Below are 27,568 nucleotides of genomic sequence, written 5' to 3' on the forward strand. Positions count from 1 at the left end.
CAATACAAGAGTAATAAGTATTATTTGGGTTTCTTTTGGTTGTAAGAGACTGAAAACCAAAGAAAGTTCACCTAGGCAAAAGAAAGAACTATGGGTTCCTGCATTGGAACCAGTAGAAGGCATCCAGCACAGAGGGACAATGGAATTAGGAAACTACTGCTCCCAGCACAAGTCCTAAGACTTTCTTCTATGCTTCTTTTACTTCTACAGTAGACTGACTTCTTCCAAATGACAGAGGACCTGGGCAGTAGCTCTAAAGTCACATGGTTTCACTGACAGAGAAGACCTGAGTCTCGTCTCCTGATTCCTATTGGGAGAAAACAAAAACAAAGGAACAAAACAAAATAAGTCTGTAAGAGACTGCGATAATCCAGCATTCATCAGAATTCTACCTTTGAGCTTATTAAATCTGGTAAGGTAATGTGATGGCCCAGCCTGTGTCTGGGGACTGTACCTTTTTTAATCGATCATAGCTGGATAAGAAGTTATCTCTGGAAGGATCAGCAAAATCAGTAGAAATATAGCAACACTAATTCAAATCATAAGATTTGAAAACATGGGTTGAGGGAAAGGTGATTTCCCCTATGGGAGTTTCTATTCTTAAAAGAAGAAACAGTAAATATCTACTAGGTTTTAATACTTTCCTTCCTTAGAAGGCACCTCATTGCCTAAAATTAGGGTGACCATGAATCCTAATTGTTTTTTTGCTTCTTCTGCTAAAGAAATGGTTAACATATTCCCACTATGCTCAGAGTTGTCTTGATTTTAACACTATAAAATATGCAATCACTTTACCTAGAAACCACTGCCAATCAAGTTCCAGGGATATATCTAATTAACTAGTATGTTCCCAGAAATTTTCCCAGTTTTATATACAGATTCAAATAAAGTATTTCTTTTATTAAGGAAATTACAATCTGATGGGCCACAGATTTCTCATCAGCAAATATATATACCATAAAGCAGTATAATGATATATTTAAAGTCTTGAAGGAATAGAACTATCAACTCGTACAAAAAAGATCAACCCAAAATTCTATTTGCAGTGAAATATTATTCAGAAATGAAGTGCAATAAAAACATTCTAATATAAAGAAAAACTAAGGTAATTCATCACCAGTATGTTCCTCTAATGGAAATACCGTGGAAGTTCTTCAAAACATGGGGAAGAAATAATATCAGATATCAGTTTAGATAATCAGAAATGAAGAAAGCTCAACAGAATTGGTAAATATCTGAGTAAAGATAATTAGTTATTCTTCTCTTAAGTTTTCTATTTTAATGGTTGAAAGTTAAAATTATAACGCTGCTAATGGGATCTTCAATGCATGTTGCTGTAATATGTAAGACTGCATAACAGGGGAGAGTACAGGGCTTACATGTTGGTAAAATTTCTACATGCCACCTGGAGTGATGAAATTCTAATTCCATGTATCGTAAAATGTCAAGTAGATGTATTATAATATGTAGATCATGTGCTAGAATATATGTAAAGATATATAGTTAAACCACAGTATGTAAATTAAAATGGAAGGCTAAAAACTTTCAAGTAACAGAAAAGAGACAAGAAAGGAGGAAGATAGGGATAGAAAACAGAGGAGTCACGCAGAAAACAAACAACTATATGATAGACCTGTACGTGGCGATAATGATGCTAAACCATGGTCTAAATACAAATCAAAGAAGGAGATCGTCAGAATAGATTTAAAGATATGGCCGAACTATCTGCTGGCTACAAGAAACTTCAAATGTTATAGTAAAGGTAAGTGAAAAGTAAAACCATGAAAGAAACAATAGCATGCAAACACTAATCAAAATGAAGCTCAAATGGTCATATTAATATCAGACAAAGTGGACTTCACAGCAAAGGATGACCAAGGATACAAAGGTGCATTATTATAATAATAAAAGGATTGATTCCCCTAAGACATCATGATCTTACATATGTAACAGCAGAACTTCAAAATAGATGAAGCAAATATTAACAGAATTGAAAGGAGACATAGGAAATACTACAGTTGGTAGTTGCAGATTTAAATATACCTCTCTCAGCAACTGACAAAAATAACAGACAGGGAATTAGCAAGGATAGAAAACAACTCAAAGCCACCAACAACCTGACTGGATGTAACCGGCACTTGTAGAATACCTATCCCCAAAATGGCACAAATATGTATTCCTTTCAAGTACACATGGAACAAATTCACCAAGATAGCAGATATCCGGGGTCATAAAAAATTTTAATGCATTTTAAGGATTTAAAATGATACAAAACATTATTTCTGATACAAAGATTTGTGATCATAAAAAGAGAAATTAATAACATAGTTGAGAGGAAATTCCCCAAATACTTGGAAATTACACAGTTTTAATAATCAATTAGACAAAGAAGTCCAGAGGGAAATTAGAAGATACTTTTAACTGAATGAAAATAAAAACACAGTTTATCTAAATGTATGGGTACAGCTAAAGTGATGCCTAGAGGGACATTTTTAGTATTAATTGCTATTTTTTTAAGAAGATCTCAATTTGACCATCTAAGCTGCCATTTTAAGAAACTAGAAAAAGAGGAGTAAAAATGACCTCAAAGCACGAAGGAAGTGCATAAAAAAAGCAGAAGAAGTCAGTGAAATCTAAAACAGTAGAGCAATAGGTAAAACCATAAAACCAAAAGCTGGCCCTTAAAAAAGTTCAATAAAATTGATACACTTCTAGCGAGGCTAATAAAAAATGAATAAGAAAGGACACAAATGATCGGTATCAGGAAGGAAAAATGGGGTATCACTACAGGCATTTAAAAACAATACGGAAATACTATGAATGATTCTTCATCCATAAATTCAGCAACATAGAAGACATGGATCCGTTCCCCAGAAACTATAAACCACTGAAACTTACCCAAGATGTAATAGAGAGCCTGAATGATTTTATAAACTTTAAACAAATTGCATTCATATTTTAAAATCTTCCAAAAAAAAATCTCCATAGCCAGGTGATTTCACTAGCAAATATTGAAAGAAAAATTGGATCAATGCTATACAATCTCTTCCAGAAGATTGCAAGATGATAGATCACTTCACAACTAGGCCAGCATTATCCTAATATTAAAACACTAGGCAAAGGCAGTATAAAATGAATAACATAGATAATACTGATGCAAATATCCTCACCAAACTGTCAGCAAATAAATTCAGAAATATATAGGGTGCCTGGGTGGCTCAGTGGGTTAAGTGTTTGACTTCAGCGCAGGTTATGATCTCATGGTTTGTGGGTTTAAGCCCTGCATCGGGCTCTCTGGTGTCAGTTCAGAGCCCGCTTCAGATCCTCTCTCTCCCACTCTCTCGGTACCTACCTTCCCCCTGTCAAAAATGAATAAACATTAAAAAAACCCCAGAAAAATGTAAAAAGAATAATATACCATGACTAAGTCAGATTTTTCCCCAGGACTAGAAACCTAGCTTAGTATTCAAAATCAATTTAATGCCTCATATTACCAGTCTAAGAACAGCCACATGATCATATCACTTGATGCAGAAAAAACACACGACAAAATTAAATAGCAATTTTTGATAAAAACTCTCAGCAAACGAGAAATAGAAGTGAGCTTCTTCAATTGGGTAAATAGTATCTATCCCTGTGCCCCTTCCAAAAAGGTAGCATAATAATTAATGGTGATATAAAATTATGAACAAAACAAGGTTGTTCACTCTCATCATTTCAGTCCAGCATCATACTAGAAGTACTAGGCAGAGCCATAGGGCAAAACAATTAGTAATAATAATAAAATATGCAGAAGATTAGAAAGCAAGATATAAAACTATTTCTATTCACAGAGAACATGATTGTTCATATTAAATATTCCCTAGGAATATCCAAAAAACCTCCTAGAAATAGCAAGTGAGTTTAGCAAAGTCACAGAAAAAAAGTCAGCACACCAAAATCAATTATATTGCTATTGTTATATAGCAGTAGTGAGGAATTTAGAACATGAAATTTAAAATATTCATTTTAACATTTAAAAAAAACAAGAAACACGGGTATAAATCTATTTTACATATGGAATCTGCATGCTGAAAACTACAAAATGCTTACAAAAAAATGAAAACAAGATTGAAATGAAGGTAAAGGCATACTGAGTTCATGGATTAGAAGACTTGATATAGTAAATATGCCAATTCTCTCCCAGATAAATCTACAAACTTATCTCAATTCCTGTAAAAATCCCAACAGGTCTCTTTGTGGATATAGGTAATCTGATTGTAAAATTTATATGGAAAGGGAAAGGAACTAGAAGAACTACAATGATTTTGAAAAAGGAATAAAATTGTGCTACCTGATTTTAAGACTTATTCTAAAGTTACAGTAATCAAGTCAGACTGATATTGACAAAAAGGTAGAGACATAGATCAATAGAACAGAACAGATCCAGAAAAAGTCCCATGTAAATATGGTCTATTGACATATTTGTACCTTTTGACCTTTTGACCAAGGTACAAATATAATCTAATTGAGAAAGTACAGTCTTTAAACAAATAACATTAGACCAATTGTACATCCATATACAAAGAAATGAACTTTGAACTACATTATGATCATTACACAAAAATTAATTCAAAGTACAGTAAAACCTTGGATTGCCAGTAACTTGTTTTGCGAGTGTTCCACAAGACGAGAAGACATTTCTGATAAATTTTAATTCGATAAATGAATGATGTCTTGCAATACAAGTAGTATGTGATGCCGAATGTCACATGATCACAAATGAGCCAGTAGTCTTGAAATTCCCTTTGATATACAAGTGCTTTGGATTACATGCATGTTTCTGGACTCTTATGAGGTCTTACTGTAAATCATTGAGTTAAAGTTAAAAAGTTAAACTATGAAACTATTAGAAGAAAACATCTGGTAAAATCCTTATGATTTGAGTTAGGCAAAAATTTCTTAGACATGGCACTAAATACATGATCTATAAAAGATAATATACATAAATCGCATACCTGACATAAGACATATATCCAGAATATGTAAAGAACAATAAGAACTATATATTCAACAATTTTTTAAAAAGCAAGCCAAATAAGCAAAAGACTTGAAAGGCACTTTTTAAAAAGTAAACAGAAAAGGCATCTAGAAAGGCATAAAGTATATAGAAAACTATATAGAAAAGGCAAATAAGCACACTGATGATGATTTGCATCATTAACCATTAGGAAAATGAAAAATAAAGCCATGATAAGGTATCACTCCACAACAGTTAGAATGACTAAAATAAAAATAACGACCATATCAAGTGCTAGAGAGGATGTAGATCAACTGGGACTGTCAATCATAGCTGGTGGGAGTGCGAAATGGGAGAGACATGCTGGAAAATAATTTGACAGTTATATATATAAAGTTAACATATACTAATCATATGACCCAGTAATTCTACTCCTGCATATATTTACCCTAGAAAAAATGAAAACATTTCCACACAAAAGCCTATAGATAGATATTTATAGTACATTTATTTTTTGTAGCAAAAAGCCCAACCTTGTCCAAATGTCCTTCAATGGGTGAATGGAAAATCCAACTATGATACCTACATACAATGGAATGCTACTTATAAATAAAAAGGAACAAATTATTGATATTTGCAACAACTTGGGTTCATCTCAGAGACATCATTCTTAGTGAAAGAAGCCAACCTAAATAGTTATATGATGTCGGGTTCCATTTATATGACATTCATGAAATGATAAAAGAATAGTGATGGAGAATGGATCAATGGTTACCAAGGGTTAGGAGTAAAGGAGGATGATTTAAAAGGAAGTATTAGGGAGTTTTTTGGGATGGTGGAATTGTTCTGTATCTTGATTATGATAGTTAGATAAATAAATATGTGTGTTAAAATTCATAGAAGAGTACACAATATGTACCACTATTATATCAGTATGTACTGATTAGAAAGACCAAAATCTAAAACAGATAACAAATGTTGGTGAGGATACAGAACAACAGAAACTCATTCAGTGCTGGTAGGAATACAACATTATACAGTCACTTTGGAAGGAAGTTTGGCTGTTTCTTACAAACCTAAACCCAATCTTTCCATACAATCTAGCAATTGTGCTCCTACATCCCCAAATGAATTGAAAACATGTCCACACAACATTCTGTACGTGAATGTTCATAGAAGCTTTATTCATAGTCAACAAAACTTGAAACCAATCAAGATATCCCTCATTAGGTGAGTAAATGGTGATACATCCAGACAATAATAAGATAAGGATTCAACGATTCACTGATAAAAGAGGTCTCAAGCTACAAAAAGACACGGATGAAACCTAAATGCATACTGCTAAGTGAAAGAAGGAACTCTGGAGACCATATATTCTATGCTCCAACTCCATTATATTCTGGAAAAATCAAAATTATAGAGACAGTAAAAAAATCAATGGCAGCTAGGGGTTGGGAGTGTTGGGGGAGGGATGAAGAGGTAGAACATGGGGATTTTTAGGGCAGAGAAATTATTATGTATGATACTGTAATGGTGACTGCATGAAATTATGCATTTGGCAAACCCATAGAACTCTACAACACAGTGAACCTTAATAGTAGTAATAATGTATAAATATTAGTTCATCAACTGTAACAAATGCACTACTCAAATGCAAGATGTTAATAATAGAGGGAACTGTTGGGGAGGGGGTGCGGAAAGATGAAGGAAGGAAGTATACGGGAATTTTCTATACCCTCTGCTCAATTTCTCTGTACGTAAAACTGTTTTAAAAAATAAAGTCTATTGGGGCACTTGGGTGTCTCAGTTGGTTAAGCGTCCAACTTCAGCTCAGGTCATGATCTCACAGCTCGTGAGTTAGAGCCCCGTGTCGGGCTCTGTGCTGACAGCTCAGAGCCTGGAGACTGCTTCAGATTCTGTGTCTCCCTCTATCTGTCTGCACCAACCCTCCCCTCCCCACTTGTGCTCTCTCTCTCTCTCTCTCAAAAGTAAACATTAAAAAAATAAAGTCTATTAATTAACCCTCACGCACTGTTGGTGGGAATGCAAACTGGTGCAGTCACAGCATGGGAGAAAACAGTATGGAGGTTCCTCAAGAAGTTAAAAATAGAACTACCTTATGTTCCAGCAATTGCACTATTTACCCAAAGACAAAAAAAAAATACTAATTCATAGTGATACATACACTCTGATGTTTATAGCAACATTATCTACAATAGCCAATTATGGAAAGGGCCCAAATGTCCATTAACTGAGGAATGGATAAAGAGAATGTGATAATCTATATATATATATATATATATATATATATATATATATATATAGCAAATTTACAATGACATGGATGGAGCTAGAGAGTATTATGCTAAGCAAAATAAGTCAGAGAAAGACAAATACCATATGATTTCACTCACATGTGGATTTTAAGAAACAAAACAAATGAGCAAAGGGGAAACATAGAGAGGCAAACCAAGAAACAGACTCTTAACTATAGTGAACAAAGTGATGGTTACCGGAGGGGAGGTGGCTGGGGGATGGGTGAAATAGGTGATGGAGATTAAGGAGGGCCCTTGTGATGATCTCTGGGTGATGCATGAAAGTGTTGAATCACGGTATTGTACACCTGAAACTAATATTACACTGTATGTTAACTAACTGGAATTAAAATACAAACATTTAAAAAGTCCACTAATTAAAAGAAAAAAGTTAACTTTTATCATATATTAATTAAAAAACGAACATTTAAAACCAGACGGTGAAAGAATAATAATTCAGTTATCCAAAAATGTAAGTGGCAAGAAAACCCAGTTATAGACAGCACAAAGCCAATGCAGATTTTTGCAAGGAACATCTTGCCATTTTTTATCTTCCAGTTTCAATTAGTTAATGAATTCCTCTATCTATTCTCATGACTGATTGGAAATAAGCATTTCATATTCGTTTTATTTCCGAAGAAGGAAATTATTATCATGCAATCTTTGGTAATATTTCAAGACTGAAGCAGTTAGTTTCTTCTGTTGTTGATAACAGCACCATTAAACTGTGGTTCCTTTTTAGGAATCCTCTTTCCATACGTTGCAAACTCCTTTCAGCTGCTTCTCAAGAGTTATTGAGATAGCTTGAGATATTGTTCCACTACACTTATCATCCTCCACATTTTTATTGAAGATATTTCATTGGTATGACAACATGTCTGGATTAATATATAATAAACATCTTTTTAAGCAGTGGCCGGGCCTTTTATGATTTGTCATAGCCACACTATTATGATAAATTACCTTAACCAAGTTCAACTTGATAACTATGAAAAAGGTTACATTGTTCTTCAATTATCCTTTTAATCAATCTCCCAAGATAATCATTCTGCCTAAAAATATGTTTCTCAATACTAATTTCATTATCTAGGTGATTCTCATCACTAATCATTACAGTGAGAGTCTCCATATTCTTAACAACTCTTACTTTAACTTAAATGGGTGATTAGACTCAATATGCAGGATATTACCTGCACGGTGGTCTTGATAATATATTCTCCATCATAACTATCTTCACTTCATCCTACTAATAGATGTTAAAAAAGGGGAGAAGAAAAGCTCTCTTATTAAACCCTTCCACAGTAAATCATATATCTAAATGAAGATTACTTTTAAAAAAAGAGAGACATAATAAGGGACTTTATTTCCTCTATGCCAAGAAAACCCTCTTGTTAAATTTTGCTACACTGAATATCACTGGGCTTTTCAGAGTAGTAGAAGGGACATCCGTTCAAAATGTTGGCAAAAGCATTTAGGGATCCTATGTTTTGAAGATATGGATTTAAATAAAAATATGAAACTTTAATTATGGAGAGAATAAATACATCTATGGCTCTCCTGGTGTTGTGGAGTATTCCTCGCTCGAGGACATCATTAGCACCGAAAAAGACCTCAGTAAAACAGCTTTCCTGATTTTGCCCTGTCACAGATCATGCCACCTCGTGACAACTGGCGGAACTTGGTGAACATTTGTGAGGAATTTCTGAAATTCCTTAGTACATCTCGGGGTGAACTCTCACCTTCCACATTACAGTATGTAAGAGAATTTCATACACTCCTCTCACTTTGATGACAGTTTTTCCTCTCTTAAATTATGCTTTTCTCACTCTAGAGCCAGTCTTTAAGCTGTGTTTATAACTAGCAATCATAAACTCGTTTTGACTTGATTTGGATTTTAGGAAGAATGCACCTATGCAAGCCTTCCCTTGTCATAGCGTCGGTTAGACACCAGCTCCGGATCCAGTCCCCAGGGTAAAACGAAATAGACTCTGCATCCTGGCTCTTTATATGTGTTCATTGACTCTAGTAAATAATTTAGTGTATTGAGTTTATTTTAATTGTTGTTATTATTTATACTTTAGGTTCTAAACATCGTAAGAATACTTCTGTGTCACCACGGAAACCTTTTGAAAATCATCTTTTTTTTTTCCTTTTCAAACTTTTTAACTTACATACAGCAAAATCACATACAGTAAATTTTGTATACAGAAAAATTAAGGACACGCTTTTGATGTTATTGTAAAATCACCCTTCTGTGTAGACCTCTATCTTACCAGTGAAGGGAAAGGTGGCGCACTTTCGCTCATTTGAATGTTAGATTTGATTTTCAGGAAACTTTCTCATATCCTCCCTATCCCCGGGAGAGTAAACATATGCTATTTCCTTTAAAACAAGATCCTGTCCATTCGCTTGCCAAGGATTGTGATGGTTGGCAAGGAAAAGAAAAAATACATCCCACCGGTCTTTGTCACAATGACTTACACCAGCTTAAGCAGCAGACTTCCTAAACCAAGACTTATCACTTCAGGGTTATTTCCATGTGACCTGTGGAGAATACTCATGAATAGGAGGAGAAAGCATGTGGCTTTCTCTGCTGTAGGGCTGAACTCTTCGGTGCGAGACTAGAAGGCAGTCCTGAGTGTTGTGAAGTAATCATTAAGTTACACGCTTGTCATTTCTTGTACATTCACTCAGAACTAATGCACATCACTTTTTCCAATTATAATCATTCCACCATTTAACAAGCACAAAAGGCCTTAGATTCCAATTTGCCACCGATGCCTCGCTCTCACTTGCTTATTTCTTGGCATTTGCTAGGTTGTGCATGGCTCCAATAACACGGAGCATTCTCCTTTCCTAAAACAAACTTGCAAACGGAGGTGACAAAAACAGCTGGTCTCACGTTGAGGGCAGGACATTTTCACCACGTTGATAATTCTTCTGTTCTTACAATTCTTTGCTGCTGTTGTAAATACATATTATTTTTCGGTTTCCTTATTGCCGAAGCTAAACATAAATCACATAGTGATATGCTATAGGTTTCTGCCCGGGCTTCTCTGCAGGTCATATCAAACCTCCTGTGGTATACGTCTCATTTCATTTAGTTTCACAAATCTGTTTCTGTCTTCACAAGCACACACACACACACACAAGCGGCAATCACCAGGCTAGGGAAGCACCATTGTCTTCGTACTTTGTTAGCTTCTGCTTCCTCCAGTGAGTATTAATATGCCGGAATGAGCTGTGAACATGCCAGCTTTGGATACGCTGCCTTAAACACGCACCACATATAAGAGGAAATTGGTATTTTCATTTGCTGCACATGCTTTAATGATATTAAGCAATCTAATATGGTACATACGCCGGATTTCAGTAATGCTTCTCTTGAGAATTTCAAACGGTAATGGCAATTTAAAATGACAGCCTTACATTTATATAGCTCCTTTCATCTCAGAGGCCTTTACACTTTATAAAGTTATATGGAGCAATCATTTCACTTACCCACCACAGAAATTCTGCCACCTCTAGGGCAGATTTGGGCTTACTTTCAAAATTGACTCAGCATTACAGATAATTATGACAAGAGGCAAAAAAGCAGCACAGTCAAGGAAAAACGGAATAGGGAATACAGAAAGATAAAATAACGTCCGAGAGAAATTTTTGCCGAAGGGAAGAATCAAGCAAACAAACAAAAATGCCCTGAGGTTATTTATTAACCACCAGTGCACAGGACTGTGAACTCACGTGGCGGCCAGTAGAGAGCATTTCAGGGATAACAAATTTAAGGCTAATTCTCTGAAGGGTGAATTTAGATCGGTGAATGTACAGTTTTGAAAACAAGTTAAGAAGTGTTCTTAGAGAGCCAGGAAAAAGGGCTTAAAGTTTTAAGATTCTAAATAGAGATGTGTCATGTTTCTTCTTGCTTAAAATACTACCAGTTTCTCTCTACTTTTACATACATCTAGCACTGGGCAAAGGTTTCCACACACACCCTTTGGCACCCCGATTTTGAAAAATATTTACAGAATATATTACATTAAAAGCTTTTGCAAAGGCCTCTCAGGATCTCTGTGATCACTTTTCCGTGTCACGGTATATTTATACACAGGAATTATTTAAAGAAAACTAACAAATTTACAGTTAGATCTGGGTACTTGGCTGTGCACTTACACGGTCTGAGTCATTTGAGGCCATGTCTAGTGGGGGACAAACTAGACTCCAACCTGACACTGATGTCAGGAGTAATGAAACCCAAAGTGGTCACAACCAGAACTAAATGATCCATGGTCATGCCTGCCCCTCCTTCTTGGCTACCTCTCCCAACCTGCTAATACCAGTGTTGCTGGTCTGCCTACATGCCACAAACCTTTAAACCAGGACAATCTCTACACCCCTGGGATACCTAGAACTATGCTAGGTCAGTACACGTCCTTTTTTATGTTTATTTATTTAATAAATTATATTAAATTTGAGAGCGAGAACACGTGCGTGCACACACACATGAGCAGGAGAGGGGCAGAGAGAGGGAGAGAGAAAATACCAAGCAGGCTCCACAGAGCCTGTCAGCACAGAGCCTGATGAGGGGCTCGATCCCATGAACTGTGAGATCATGACTTGAGCCGAAATCAAGAGGAGGACGCTTAACTGACTGAGCCACTCAGAGCCCTAGGGGTCAGGACTCTTTCAAACAGCTCAGGCTGTCTCAAGCCTTGAGCACTGTTGAAAGAAGAGCGCTTTGCTTTCTTTTTAATCCTCCATAGTCTTATCCTCCTGATAGCTCATCTACTATACTTGAGACTTTATTGAAAACCTTAGGGGGTTGTGGGTAAATGTGAATTCATTTGAGATATTTAGCTCCTAGCTAAATCTCATGCATTCTCCAAGAAATGTTGAGATTTGAGATATTCACAAAATGTAGAAATAGGTCAGTGAAGTGTTGCCATTTAGTAAGTTCATTATATAGGGGACACTTTTTATTTAGAGATAATTGCATCACTTTAAGAAAATATAGAAGTGACATACCTGTTGAAGAATATCTGGAAAGGACAAGCAAATAGAAGAAAAAAGAAAGGATAACTCCACTGTTAATACCATAACAGTATTATGGGCTTCACAAAAGAGCACTCCCGCCATTTTCTTGTGTTCATATATACCTACCCAACTTCCCATATTAAAAAATATGATGCTCGTAGTATGCAGGTCAATGTTGCACAACCTACTCTCCAGAAAAATAAATAAAGCTCTGATTTGTAGCACTCGCCAATTTCTGTGTTGAAATACTCTCACTATGGCTGATTTCCAGCTACTAATATAAAGTCATTGAAGGACAAGATGGAGAGAGATGTGCACAGTGGTTCTTACGTGCGGATATGAGCCACTCCAGCACATCACTCCACGTACTGATGGTGGCCATTCCCTCATCTGTGTTCATGAATGTCTTTACTTGTCAACGAATATTCCTCTCAAAAGTCATTTCAAGATTGTATTCCATTTTATGGATATGTCCTAATGTATTTAACCGATCCCGTGTTAGCTATTGTGTAATTTTCGCTTTTATTAACAACACAGTGATTAATACCTCATAATGTAATCATCATACACACTCCTATTCTCAAGGGAGCTCTACAGCAACCTCTTACAAACTAGGTAAGATGAGTGATGGAAGAGAAATTGCTAGGAGACTTGGGTCTCTGGTTACCTTAAATGGAGAATGAGAAACACTTGAATTAGCCACAGGGGCCCGGCAAACTTAAATGAGAGGTAGGTTGGGTAGGAATTCTGGCAAAGTGGAGTATTCCTATTCCACCATAGAGGAACTGTAAGCCCTATGTTAACAGATATTATTATTTTTAAAAGGAAACCTCCTGCACTGTTAAAACACCTCTCTGGGTCACATCTGGCTTATGTGCCAGAGTATTCTGTCCATAAGAGTTACATGCAATGGCCTGCCCCGCAGTGGAGTTCAAGATACTGGCCTCTCCCAGTATCTAACTCCCATAAAAAACAGATTTTATCTCTACTTTACTTATTTTTCAACAATCTATGCAATATTTGTTGAAGGTAAAACCCAAGTGGTGTTTCTAACATGACAGTTTTAACATCCCTTACAGTAGACAAATTAGCAAGTGATAAAACTCAGCTGTTCCTGCCCACTGATGGTATTTTTTTTTCCTTTTCAGGTGATCCTGGAGTGTTTGAGTAGAGCTATCAGGTGTCTTTTCTCCTACACGACTTATTGCACATCTTTGAGTTGTCACATTTGTAATGTCCAGCTGTCAAGAGCTTAAGAAATGCCAGTCTGTCTAGTTAGGGGGAAAAAAGCCTATAGAAATATGATTTCCAGCAGGATTTTAGATCTAGGTTCCCCTAAACAGGAAGGAGGGGATACCTATGCTAAGAGGGGACCAACATGCCTACTTTCTGCTACAAACTTTACTTACAGCCCAACATGCAGCACTTTGGTATAACATCGTCCTTTTGAATGGTTTGCATAGTTGGTTTAAATTTCTAGCGTGTTTCATGTGCTTTTGAATACAGTGTAGCAAGTTGTGCCGTTGGAAATTATTTTCTTCTTTCTTTTGTAAACACAGCACTGGTAGTAGAAGAACAGAGACAATTTCGAACCTCAAAAACATCCAGCCTTAAAAAACAAAAAAGCATCCACCCCTTTTCACGCATTATGGACTAACGCCAAACTTTTGAATGCATTTTTCCTACGCAGCAATTGTTTTGCTTTGAAACGTCTATCCTTTCCAGCAGGTGATAAATTGCAGTACATGTTCCTCAAGGTGGACTATTTTGAGTTTGGATCGAAGAGCTGAGTGTTAATGTTACAATTCTAGCTTCTCCCCGTGGGATTTCCCCACATATTTGAAAAGTAGGAACCTTTGTGGTGAGTCCAAATTTGTGGAGACTTAAGTGAGACCCTTTATGTTCTAGGCACAGTCATGTGCTAGGCACGGCAGGAGATCTGAATCCTATTTCAATTTATTGCAACTAGTAACAAGCCCTTGAGGAATCCAGGTTCTTGCTCTATAAAATGGAATACTTAGAGTTGATTTAATTCATCACAGAGAGATTTGGAGGATCAGACGAGTTAACGCATATGTGAAAGCACTTTGCAACTTTGGTTCCTTTACAAATGTAGAGCAGTTTTGTTCTTGAGTTCTAGAGCGGGAGGGCAGGGGAGAGACCCGAGGAATGGAATTTAAATGAAAGAACACTGTTCTCCACAGCACCGTTCTAAACTTGTCTGGAGACTGAATTCGGTGGGTGACTAAACATGAGAGGCCAATAAAGGAATTCAAGAGCAAACCAGCAGGCTAGGCCAAATCTAAATTATGGGCACTGAAAAGTTTACATAGACCCACATTTACACCGTTTACAATCGTAGGAGATTTCTATGTTTTCTGATGAACATCATCATAGCCTTAAAAACCTGTGACTCCCAAGTTAGTTAAAAATCTCATGCCTGGGTTATATTTAAAAAGTTTACACGAATAGACTGGAGCAGGGATACTCAAACTTCATTGTGCATAAGAGTATTCTAGGGGCCCAGTCAAACTGGGACATTTCTGAGATTTACCCATGGCGATTATGAATTGAAACACCTGAGTGAGCCTCATGAAGCTGCATCTTTAGAAAGAACTGCTGTGAATCCAATTTCATGAATTAAAACTCAAGGTAGGAAAGTTCATGATGTGCTTAGGAGAGGGTGAAATATGGAAGTTTCACTTTTGGATGATGAGGAGGATGGTGAGAACATTAAGTATGAGAACACCGTGGTTTGCATAGGGATGCAGACTGTTGCTATTAATGGTACCCAGTTGGCTTGTGCCTCCCGATATCCATGCCCTTGAATAGGCTCCTCTGATGTCAGCTCTAAGTTTCGCTATATGACTTGATTCGGATAGTTGGACAATAGTAAATGCGACATAAGCAGATAATTAAGAAGTTTTGGGGTGTGGGGGAACCTGGGTGACTCAGTTAAGCATCTGACTCTTTATTTCGGCTCAGGTCACGATCTCACAATTCATAGGATCAAGCCCCGTGTCAGGCTCTGCGCCGACAGTGTGGAGCCCGCGTGGGATTCTCTCTCTCTCTCTCTCTCTGAATAAAATAAATACACTTTAAAAAGAAAAAAAAGAAAAAAAAGAAGTGTTGGGGTGTAACTCCTCTTGCAGCTCCAGCAAATCCAGTGACCATCATGGGAAAAAGCCTAGGCAACGTTGCTTGTGATACACGGCCAATCACGTCAGTGCATTCAGCTGGTATCTGATACCAATTACCAGACGTGATATGGAAGCCATTTTGCACCAACCAGCTCTAGCACAGATGACGTGGGCTATCCTTGCAAGATTGGATGGAGCTCTAGGTATATTGAATTTGAGCTTTTGATAAAACATTTATGAGGAACTCCCTCACAGATAAGATGATCTGGAGCATAAGTGAATGGTTTGCAAAAGCATAAAAAAAAAGGGGGGGTTTGGAAGTTATCTACTGACGGATTGTAATTTAGACTATGTATAAGAGGCAGCACTTGGGTGACTCCGTCAGTGAAACATCCGACTTCAGTTCAGGTCATGATCTCATGGTTCATGAGCTCGAGCCCCGTGCTGGGCTCTCTGCTGACAGCGGAGAGCCTGCTTCAGGTCCTCTCTCTTCCTCTCTCTATTCCTCCCCTGCTTGCCCATTCTCTCCGTCAAAAATGAATAAACATTCAGACTATGTATAATAAGAGCGTGAGAGTGATTCCAGGGGACCTAGAGCGGGACACTGACAACGACTTCCACTGGATTTTTTTCGGGGGAACAGTAAACAACAAATAGCCCAGCTTTGAGGACTAGAAAGGCAGTTAGGCGAAGTCGGACCAGAATGAACAGAAAGCAAGAGGGAAGATACTTCTGAAGGGTCAGAGCAGAAAGGTATCAAGTGTTCAGAGGGGGCAAAAAATCACGGCTCGAAATAGGCTTGTGGCTTGAGCAGTTTAAATTGACGAGTGCTTCAAAATGATATGAACTTGACTTCAGGTTTTAATGACCAAAAGAAGGAGAGTTAGACCCTGAGTGCCAACTACCTTTTGAAGAGATGGGATAAAGTAAGATATGAGAATGAAGAGACATTTCTAAATATTTAGAAAAAGTTAATAAAAAATCTCTTATTGACACTTTAGTGTCTCATTAAATGAGACATTAATAGCTAAAGGGATGGATTCAACTTAAAGGTGTAACTTTTTTCTTATTTTGATATCTTAACCTATGATGGATTATCTTGATATAATTTCCAGGAAATCCTTAGGAAAAAATACATACTTAATATTAAGTATCACTTCTTGAATTTTTTATTCTTGCTCCCTCCAAAACCTCACTAAAATGTCAGGAAAGCTTGGTTACTTGCTCATTTTTTTTTTTTTTAAATTAAGAAGAAATAGATCAGGCTAAAAAAAAAAAAAAAAAAGAACACAACAGAATATTCTATCATCTATAATGGATGTCAACACGACTTTGGAAAGTCAAATGGGGGTGAATGATTCATAATGGACTTGGCAGTTTGGAAAAAGTGAAAACTAACTGCTTGCAGAGCCAGAAGCCAAAGAACAAGCGAAAAAACAAAGCAGAATCCTGGATATGATTGAAAATTAAAGATACTAGGGACTTCAGGAGAAAAGAATTGAGGAAAACAGTAGGGTTTTATGAAGTCTATAGGCAACAAATGAGCTCCCAATTCTCTTCTACCCATTTAGCCAGGTAAGTACTCTTCCCAGGTCATCATGAACTTGGGTTTGTGAGATTAAACACAACTGATATCAAGAAGGCTTACAAAAAAAAGAAGTATTTATAGTCCACATATTAAATGGTTGAGCTCACTAACCTCGAAGAACGTTGACAATTCTGAGCATTCTCCAACCCTCCATCCACTTCACACAGTGTCAGAGATCAAAATATTTGTAATCTAGAATAAAAGATGAGATACTGATGAGCAGAAAGGCTCCAGCAAAATGAGAACTTGGGAAAATACAAAATATGTTAGTAGATATTTTAATGTTGTTTAAAAAAAGAAGTCAAGGAAATCTCAGAGACAGAGAGAGAAAGAAGCAAAAAAGAGAAACGAACATAGAATCATGAAAACTTCAAAAGGAGAGAACAAAAGAAACGGCAAGGAGAAAATCATCAGTAAAAAAGTTAGAGACAAATTTCCAGACTAAAAAGACAAAAATGGACGGTTAGAAAAGACTCAGTATAATGAATGATAAAACAAACACACCAAGGCACATTATTGTGATATTTTACTATAGCAGCAATTAAGACAAGATCCTAAAAGCTAACAGAATATAAAACAGACCTATGCAAATGATGAGAAATCAGAATAGCATCAAATTTGTCAACAGCCTTGCCAGAAACTAAAACCAATGGACCAAATCCTTTCAAATTCCAAGGGAATAATATTTCCATCCCAAGATTCTATAACTACCCAAATTATCAATCAACTGTAAAGTCATTTTATCATTAATTAGTCATGCACAATTTCAAAATATTTACCTCCTATGTTCCATTTTTCTTTTTTTTTTTAATATGAAATTTATTGTCAAATTGGTTTCCATACAACACCCAGTGCTCATCCCCAACAGGTGCCCTCCTCCATGCCCATCACCCACCCTCACCTCCCTCCCATCCCCCATCAACCCTCAGTTTATTCTCAGTTTTTTAAGAGTCTCTTATGGTTTGACTTTCTCCCTCTTTTTTTTTTTTTTCCCCTTCCCTTCCCCCATGGTCTTCTGTTAACTTTCTCAGGATCCACATAAGAGTGAAAACATATGGTATCTCTATGTTCCATTTTTCTAGAAAGTTTCTAAATTGCACGGTCCACCAAAATAACCAAAAGGGGGAAAAAAAGAAAGGCATAAATTAAACACCAGAAAAAAAAAATGAGAGAAATGTTCCCAGAGAAATAATACAGGAAGTACTAGGTCAATAGCCGTGTTACAGTCCTGGCAACCAGTCCAGACTTAAGCTATAATTAAACCTGATATGTTTGAATATACAAAAACTGTGTTTTGAGTTCTGTTGGAGAATTTAGGGATGAAAGAGTGGGATACATAAAACTAAACAAATGGAAAGATAAGTCAATAATTGTAGGGAAGGTGGAGAACATACTAGAGCTAAAATCATCTAAAGTAGAAAGTCACAATTTTTAAAAGTCAAGCAATGACAGGGGCACCTGGGTGGCTCAGTAGGTTAAGCATACGGCTTTGGCTCTGGTGATGATCTTGCAGTTCATGGGTTCGAGTCCCGCATCGGGCTCTGTGCTGACAGCTCAGAGCCTGGAGCCTACTTCGCATTGTGTCTCCCTCTCTCTCTGCCCCTCCCCTGCTCATGCTCTGTTTCTCTCTCTCTCTCTCAAAAATAAACATTCAAAAAATCAAGCAATGACAAAATAATTTTTAACAAAACAGAAAAAATGAAGCATAATTGGAAAATGTAATAATAGTTAAATATGTAGGTAAGTATATGTATCCTCATTATACTCTTCTCTCTAGTTTTCAATTGAAAATGTAACAAATAAAAAATAAAATTGATAGAAGTATTAAACATTTCTAAGTGAGATAGTGAGGTAAATACCAGAAGAAATTGCAAAGATTGCTGAAGATATTTATCACTGGAAAACAGAAATGATTGGTAGAGAGATGTGGAGTAAGACATTTGGGTAAGAACTTTCTTTCTGTGAATTCTAATCAATGTTTTGATTCTTATAAGGAAAAAAAAGGCATGAATTCCACTAAGATATATCTACATAATTGAACCCAAGTACTTGGGAATTTTTAAGAGCGAATTAACTGATACAAGAATAATTACTTGTTTCTTAGAGGGGAACCTATCTTTATCTAACAGAATAATTAAAGTTAACCAAAATAACTTTCACCATTAATTTTGGAGAGAATTCTGTAACTCTGTAAGTTGTTAGTTTCATGTATAGGCTTATTTTTTTATGTCACAGTTGGGGTAGCAATTCAGAAAGCCAACTGGGCTTCACTCTCAAAAATGGATACAATAATGTAGACATCACTTGCCCTGGGTCCCAAATCACTGACTTCTATAGTTAGAAACTGTCTTGGAAGTCATCAAAATCCAAAACTTTTATGTCATTGACAAGGAAACTGAGACATCAAGTCATTAAGTGGTATGTTCAAGTTCACTCCTTCATATCACCATAAAATTGCACAAAAAACACTTAGCAGCTGGCAAATCACATAACTAAATTTATTCCCTTTAGTAAGATACTACCTGAAGTTGGACCTCATTTCCACTCAAGAGAATGACAATTGAAAGTGACTCGCTGTTGGAGGACCTAAAGATACTGTATATTTATATTTGGACATAGTATCTTTGTTTCAGGAAACACATTAAGACAAATTCTTTATTTGCACACATATAAGTCAAATATCCATTTAGAGTGTGGTCATTTGTAATTACCTTATAGATATGACAAATGGTAAGTGTGGTTTAAAATGGGTCCAACTGAATCTTAAAAGAAGGTAGAAATGGACTTTGTCATTGGCTGAATTGTTTCCCACCACAAAATTCATATGTTGAATCCCCCAGTACCTCACAACATTATTGTATTTGGAGATGAGGCCTTTAAAGAGATAGTTCTGTAAAACTGAAGCCATTGGCATGGGTCCTAATCCAAAATGACTGCTGTCCTTAAAAGAAGGGAAAATGTGGACACTGAAATGCCAGCAAAGTACACACGTAGGGGAAAGACCACGTGAGGACACAGTGAGAAGGTGGCCAGCTCCAAGCCAAGGAGAGAGGCCTCAGAAGAAACCAGAACTTGATCTTTGACTTCTAGCCCCTACAACTGTGAGAAAGTTAATGTCTGTTGTTCAAGTCACTTAGTTTCTGGAATTTTGTTATGGCAGCCTGAGCAAACCAAGGCAGACCTCAAGAGGAAGCGATTTGGAATAGAGTGGAGGTTGCTCTGTGTAATTAAGTGATATGGACTCTTACGGTTGTGCGGTCTGGGTAGTGGAGTCCGCTCTTATGTGTGTTTAGGGGTGAGGGAAGTGAACTGGAAGGATGGAACCTGGCCTATGGCAGCCGCTGGAACCCCTCCTCACGTTGTATCCTGAGGAACTTACATCAATGGCAACTTCAGAAAAGACGCTCTCGCTGAAAGAGGATTGGCTGAGGGCCCAGAACTGTATTCCTTTGAATAAATAATAATGAAAACAATATCATATTTTGTTCTCCACGCTGGTAAGGCTGGAGTATGTATTACTCCACCTTTCTAATGTTTACCGATTTCTTAGTAGAAAAAAGTAGGGTAGTTGTCCAGACTCGGGCGGCCAAGGCTGTCTTTAAATGAGGATTTTACAGTACTTAGCACCATTCAGTATCTTAGCACCATTACCGAAGATATTAGGATAAGAGCGGGAAAAGCTGTTACCTTCTCTAGTATTCTTTGCTCATAGCATGTTTGCTTATATACACGGATAACAAGCTTATATTTCTTGGTAACTCTAATTGTGAACATACGCAGTGCGTAATATTAGATAACACAATTTTCAAGTCAGACACCTGAGTTTGGCGTCTAGCCTCACACGTGTGAGACCTTAGGTCACTTAACGTCTTTCACCTTAGGTATTTCACTTGTAAAATGAGAATAATACTATTATCTGATTCGTAGGACTGCTTTAAGAATTAAACAAAGTGCATATAAATCCATTAGCATGGTACCTGGAAGATAAATTATTCCTTAACCAAACTGAGAAATCCTAAATACCATGGAACTGCTTCATTTCTAGATGTGTATAGAGCTTTTACTAGCATGAATATTCTTAAAATCCTTTTAAACTGTCAAAAAAAAAAAAAAAAGACCCACAACTTCTCTTCTTTTGCCATCTGAGGTTCAAATCTTTCATTATATTCACAAAAGTGGACATTTTCTTAACTCCGGAGAAGTTGTATTGCTTTGTAAGCATAAAACAGAATTAGTTTTATGTGGCATTGAGTGATTCCAAGTCCAATCGCGTGACAAAAACTAGCCCGTGTCTACCTGTGCCGCATAATCTGTTTATGCTGCATTGAAATATCAATTTAGAAATGCCACTTTCCTTGAGCAGCAAGTAATTATCTGGAAGAAACATATTTTATCACTCCCGATGGCTGCTATCAGGCAGCAAATCTTCAGTCCCCGGCACATGATCCCGTGTTTCCTTGCAAATTGTGCAGCCGAGCAGTACTGTACCTTAACACTTTTAAATAAGATCTTGACACTCGTGTCATTGTACAAGCTCGGATCTGGACGACAGGATTTTTTTCCCCTTAATTTAAACGCACTATTTTTCATCAAATGACAAGCATACATTATGGTCTCCATTCTAACCAAGCCTCTAAAGGCTATTTCAATTTGACTAGAGCGGTTTTCTGCCAAATGGCTACTCTAAGTTACACTGTGCACATTACCCACCAGAAAGCACAGAGTTGATGAGAGTGCACTGTCAACTATCCTGCACATCGATATGGGGGTTATTTGATTTGAAATTGGATTCTAGCCTTCCTTGATCTGTTGTATAAATGGAGAAGCATGTGTTGGAGAAATTCTTACAAAGTTTATGAAGAGTGTGATGTACTTTCCCCCCCTAGAGTTTGTCTTTCACTTTGTTTGACTCCAGCACGAGCTCTCCTCTCAGTAATAAATATTCAAAGCTGAAAGTAGAAGAGCCCCCCTTTTTTTTCTTTAAATGGAAATAAAACTTAGGAAAAATTATTCTATGCATGAATTTCTTCTATGATACGAGTTGGGTGCAAGTTGCAGACTTTTGTAGCAGAGTGGCTTTGTGACCCTTCTTTAAACATTTAAGACTTAGTTCAGAAGTTCACTGAATATGATGAGACATGATTCTTAAGTACGGAGCCTTCAAAAAAAGTATCTTCTAAATATATAATATTCTCAGCGAGACATGTCAGTCATTGTCAAGATGAAAGTCGTTTAAATGCTAAGTTCCTGGTAAACTGTATCTATATTGTAGGGCTCTATTCACAAAGCAATACCTTAGCTGTATGTGTAGAGCATACAAAAATATATCATTTTGTTATGGGACATACTGAACTCTGGATATTGTGATGTGAGGTTGGGAGGGAGGGAGTTTGCTATGCAAGTTACATGCTTATCATCAGTATGTGGATGGCCCTAAGGGCAGCATAGAGAACTTCAGAGAAAACATATTAAATGGGCATGGGGGAAGCATCCTTTTGACCCACATAAAAGGGTCTTTGTGTAGATCTCATGAGCACAAGATTTTATATTTGAGTGGATAAAGATGTGCAGTTTCTTTAGAATCAAAGGTAGATTGGCAACACTTTTAGTAAATGGCAAAATAATTATGAGTGTATTTGGTATTCAGTGTAAAACATTTATCACTTTGAATGGTTTTGGCATCAGGGCAGCTATAATAGGCAATCCCACAAGAATCCCTTTGTAATTTAGCATTAATTGATGTTCCTTTATTGTAACGACAGTTGATAAGTTAAAAGACACTGAATTGAAGAAGGAAAATAAAACACTTTGACCAGTCCTTTACTGCTTCTGCCAGTGACTGGAAAAAAAAATTAGCTATAAAATAAAGCAGACAGAAACAGTGCCCAATTTTCTAAGGATAAGAGTGTGGAATGGCTGTGTTTGCATTTACATGCTTATGTGTACATATACTTGCTGAAGTAAAATCCAGTATTTAGCTTAGAAAAATGGACTATTTCTAAATATTTTAGAATAACTTGTCTTTTTTTTACTGCTTGTGTGACAGATGGATTACTAATGGCCCTGATTCTTCATCCTTTTCTGTATCCATAGCCTTTGTGATGTGATGTTGCATCTTTTCCCATCAGTGGTTAATTCTATTTCCCCACCTCTTGGATCTGGACTGGACTCAGGACTTACTGTGGCTGATAGAATGTGATGGAAGTGATAGTCTGCCTAAGCTTCTACTGGCTTTCTGAAACCCACCCAGCTGCCATGTGAAGAATCCGGGTTAGTCAGCTGAAGGATGACACATCAGACACAGCTGAGTGATCCCAGTGGGGTCTTCCTAGAGGACCCAGCCTCTAGTTGACTTTGCTGACTGATTACAAATTCCTGAGCAAGCCCAGACAAAAACACAGAGTTTGATTCAAAGCAGAAAAACCACACCTCTGATGGAAATCCAAGTTGCCAATCTCTAGAATAGTGAGCAGAAGAAATGGTTATTATTAGAACCCACTACGTTTTGGGGTGTTTTTTAAGGAAACACTCGATAACTATGTCGGTATGGTAGACTACAGAGGGACTAAATTAAGAAACAGAAGGGTAAGGGATTTGTTTTAATAGCATTAAGCTTCTGATGTAAAATGAATATTCTAGCCATACTAAACTCTATAATCTTCGTATATTGTCCTGATTCCCTTAGCTTTGTGCCTGGAATGCTCTTCTCAAAGGTCAAATTGGACTCATCCTTCAAAGCAAAGGCCACGTACTCATACTCCATGAAGACTTCTATTTTCCAGAGCCTGCTACTCAGCATTCCTAGAATTTTAGTTTTACCTATGTGTCACATATCACTTTTCCCTTGCATTTGCTTTTAATATGAGTGATTTTTCCACCCTCTCCAAAAGGCATAGATGGTATCTTCTCCATCTGAGTAACCTCAAATCATTTTGTAGTACCTAGACAAAACTAAACAATCGACAAATATTTGAATGAATAAATATTACAGGCTAAGAAACCACTCTGGATCCCAGCCTCTCTCTATGCTCCTGCTGTTATCGTAGGGAGTAGTTAAGCTCTTCAGAGAGCACTTAAACAAATATAAAGGTTTAATTCTCTTAATTATTACTGCTATTATATGTTTGCTTTATTTCTATGCATTTCCTCTTCCTATAAAATTTTTATATTCTGTAAAACAGGGTGTTTGAAGCTTTTTTGAATACATGATAGCAGTAAAAACAATATGAAGGTTATTTGGTGTGTTAAATTTTTAAAAGAAAAGAAACTTTTCAGTATTTATTAATTTTAATAGATACTATTTTCTTTGAAGTATCTAGATTTTTCATCTTCTGCCTTTTCATTCATACATTGTATCTCTGGTCTAAAGAACCAAATTTTCGAATTCATATAAATATAAATTTATATCAAGTTCTTTTATATATCTACAAATACAAAAAAAAGGTATTGGGCAACTTTAAATTGTTTTAAGTTAAGATATATAATAGTAGTTCAGTGTACGTCTTTTCATTATCAAAGTGCTTTCCTTAGGTCTTTTAAAAATTGCTGGTATTGGGGTGCTTGGGTGGCTCAGTTGGTTAAGGTCCGACTCTTGATTTAGGCTTAGGTCATGATCTCACAGTTTGTGAGATTGAGCCCCACGTAGGGCTCTATGTTGACAATGAAGAACCTTGGGATTCTCTCTCTTCCTCTGTCTCTGCCCCTCCCCTGCTCATGCGTGCTTTTTCTCTCAAAATAAAAAAATAAAAATAAAAAAAGTAAAAAAAAAAGTAAAATAAAAAAACTAAAAAACTCAAAACTAAAAAAAAAGAAATTACTGATATTATGTTTCAATTTCATTTAAGATGTTTTCCTACTCATGTTATCTTCCATTGGCCAATTTTTGATGTTTCTCTGCTACCTAGAATCGTAAATATTAAGTTAACTTTCATATAAGTGAAATGGGAACAATTTTTGAAGAGTGGTGATGATTTGGTCAAATGTTCTCTCCCATAATGTTTATGAAATAATAATAAAGTTGAGATGATGACAGCTTGTTTACTGAAGAGATTTTTCTCAAGTTATTTAACTCATATAATCTACCTAACCTTAGGTAAGGTAGACTCATTTTACTCCTTTCTTTCTGTCACTACAGAAGATATTAGAAAGTTGGATTAACTCTGGCACCTATCATTGCTGCTTCATAATGTGAATAAAATATTTCTCCCCTGACACAATTACCAGTATGAACTTGCAAATGTCTACACTACTGTTTTCTAGACTGATGTCTGAGCCATCAGAAGTCTGAGGACATATTGCTGGGCAGCCCATGAAACTTTCTAAATGTTGTATTTTCATTCTTATGAGAATTTAAGCACACACACACACACACACACACACACACACACACACACACTTTTAACTAGTTAGAAACAGAAAACATTCATTTTGCCAAAATAATAAAAGATATTTGCTTATTCTAAGACTTTAGTTTTAAACTGGCCATTTTTGGCCCTCTTGGGTCTAGCACAGATAATCTCTCAAGTTCAAGGTAATTTATCCCACTAGAAGTGGTTCATATATTTCTTGAATTGGGAAAGACTAGTCTATAACAGAAATGGATCAACTTTTGGTCCTGACGTTCTGATGGACGCTGTTATCATGGAGTTTCAATAGAGTAAGGAAAACTGACAAAAAACTAACTAACCAATAAATAGATTCTTTGAATTGGTGGTGCATACAAAGACAATGTGCAAAAACGACAGGCAGTTTTAAAACCAACCTCATGATCACTTCGGTGAGTTCAGTGGGTGACAGGAATGTGTGCCTGGGGGCAGGTGTTTGCTTTGCGTGATTTGAAACTCTGGCTTAAGTAACTTGGGCCATCTAGGAATTCCAATACAATAGTCCTCTCTTTATCCATGGTTTCACTTTCTGCAGCTTTAGTTACCCACACTCAACCTCAGTCCAGGAGCAGATGATCCTCCTTTATGAACTATCATCAGAAGGTCAAAAGTAGCCTAAGGCTATGTCACAATGGCTACCACCCACCCCAATTCATCTCATAATGTAGGTATTCACCTCACATCATCACGAGAAGGGTGTATACAGGACATACAAGATATTTTGAGAGAGACCATATTCACCTAACTATCTCGTTATAGGGTATTATTTTTTTACTTAATTATTGGTTCTTTTTTTAGTCTCTTTGCTGTGTCTAATTTAGAAATTAAACTTTATGACAGGTATGTCTGTGTAGGAAAAAAACAGTATAGATGGGGTCCAGTACTATCTGTGGTTTCAGGCATCCACCAGGGGTCTTGGAATATATCCTCTGTGGATAAGGGGGACCACTTAGGCTTGGGTGTATATGGAACCCACCGATATTCCACTTCACATGATTAGTGACAGGACTGCTATAGTGTTTGTTTTCTAATATAACACGAAGAAAGTTATATTTTATGTAAATAGAAGTGAGCATCATTATTTTGAATCAATATACAATCTGAGAGTAGTAACTCTTAAATTTTGTTTTTGACGTGCTAGAATAGGCAGACAATCTTAACTATGTCCATGTATCTGCCTTTGAAAAAACTTGAAAGCTTATTAGGTTTAAGAAATCCCCTAAGAATCTCAAAATACAAGTTTTATCCGTATGTTTGCCATGTCTATACCTCTTCTGTTTGGATACATACTCAAACTTTCATAGAGACCATGCCCACCACTAGCAACCAGGCAGAATTAATAGTTTTTTCCTCTAATCTCATAGAACTGATATCTACTTCACACCATTTGGATTACAATTGGTCATTCTTACTTTGTTTTGCTTCAAGAGGGCCTGACCCTTAAAGTCTAAGCATTATTTCACAATTTTTATAAGGGCATTTATGGTTATATGGCGGGCACTAATCAAAGTTCTTTTCAAGTATTAGCTAAATCAACACTCACAGCATAATGTGGTAGATACTCTCATTAACTCCATTTTACAGATAGGGAAACTGAGACACAGAGAACTTAAGTAACTTGTCCAAGGTCACACCACTAATGGTAGGGCCAGGATATGGATACAGTTAGTGCAGCCCCAGGGCCCGTGCCTCATTCACCACATAATGATGTCTCTCATAGGTAACAATGGACATTACCTAAGTAAATGAACCCTGGGTACCGTGGAAAAAAACAGTTTTGTTATTTTTTAGCAAGAGTATATTAAGAATACTTGTGATGGTTGGTTTTACGTATCACTTGGCTAGGTTATAGTACCTAATTATACAATCAAACACTAATCTAGGTGTTGCGGTGAAGGTATTTTGTAGATGTGGTTAACATTTGCAATCAGTTGACTTTGAGTGAAGATTACCCCTGATACGCGGGTGGCCTCATCCATTCAGTTGAAGGCTGTGAGAGTAAATACTGAGGTTTCCTGGAAAAGAAGAAATTGTGCCTCAAGTCTGTAGTATTAACTCCTGCATAAGTTTCCACATTATAGGCTTTGGATTTGTCAATCCCACAAATTAAT

General features: G+C 36.7%; 1 long non-coding RNA gene across 2 annotated transcripts; it reads right to left on the bottom strand.

The window, feature by feature from the left end:
- LOC132673462 (uncharacterized) lies at nt 1-27,104 on the bottom strand. Of its 2 annotated transcripts, none has more exons than XR_009608066.2 (3): nt 27,001-27,104; nt 17,185-17,265; nt 1-307 (listed from the first exon to the last, which is right to left on the bottom strand). It is a non-coding gene; the product is annotated as an uncharacterized LOC132673462 (long non-coding RNA). The 2 variants fall into 2 exon arrangements; XR_009608067.2 differs by lacking the exon at nt 27,001-27,104 and adding an exon at nt 20,453-20,520.
- Nucleotides 27,105-27,568: the final 464 nt, after the last annotated feature.

The sequence above is a fragment of the Panthera onca genome, chromosome C1 (genome assembly GCF_046562875.1).
Source record: "Panthera onca isolate mPanOnc1 chromosome C1, mPanOnc1 haplotype 2, whole genome shotgun sequence".
NCBI lineage: Eukaryota > Metazoa > Chordata > Mammalia > Carnivora > Felidae > Panthera > Panthera onca.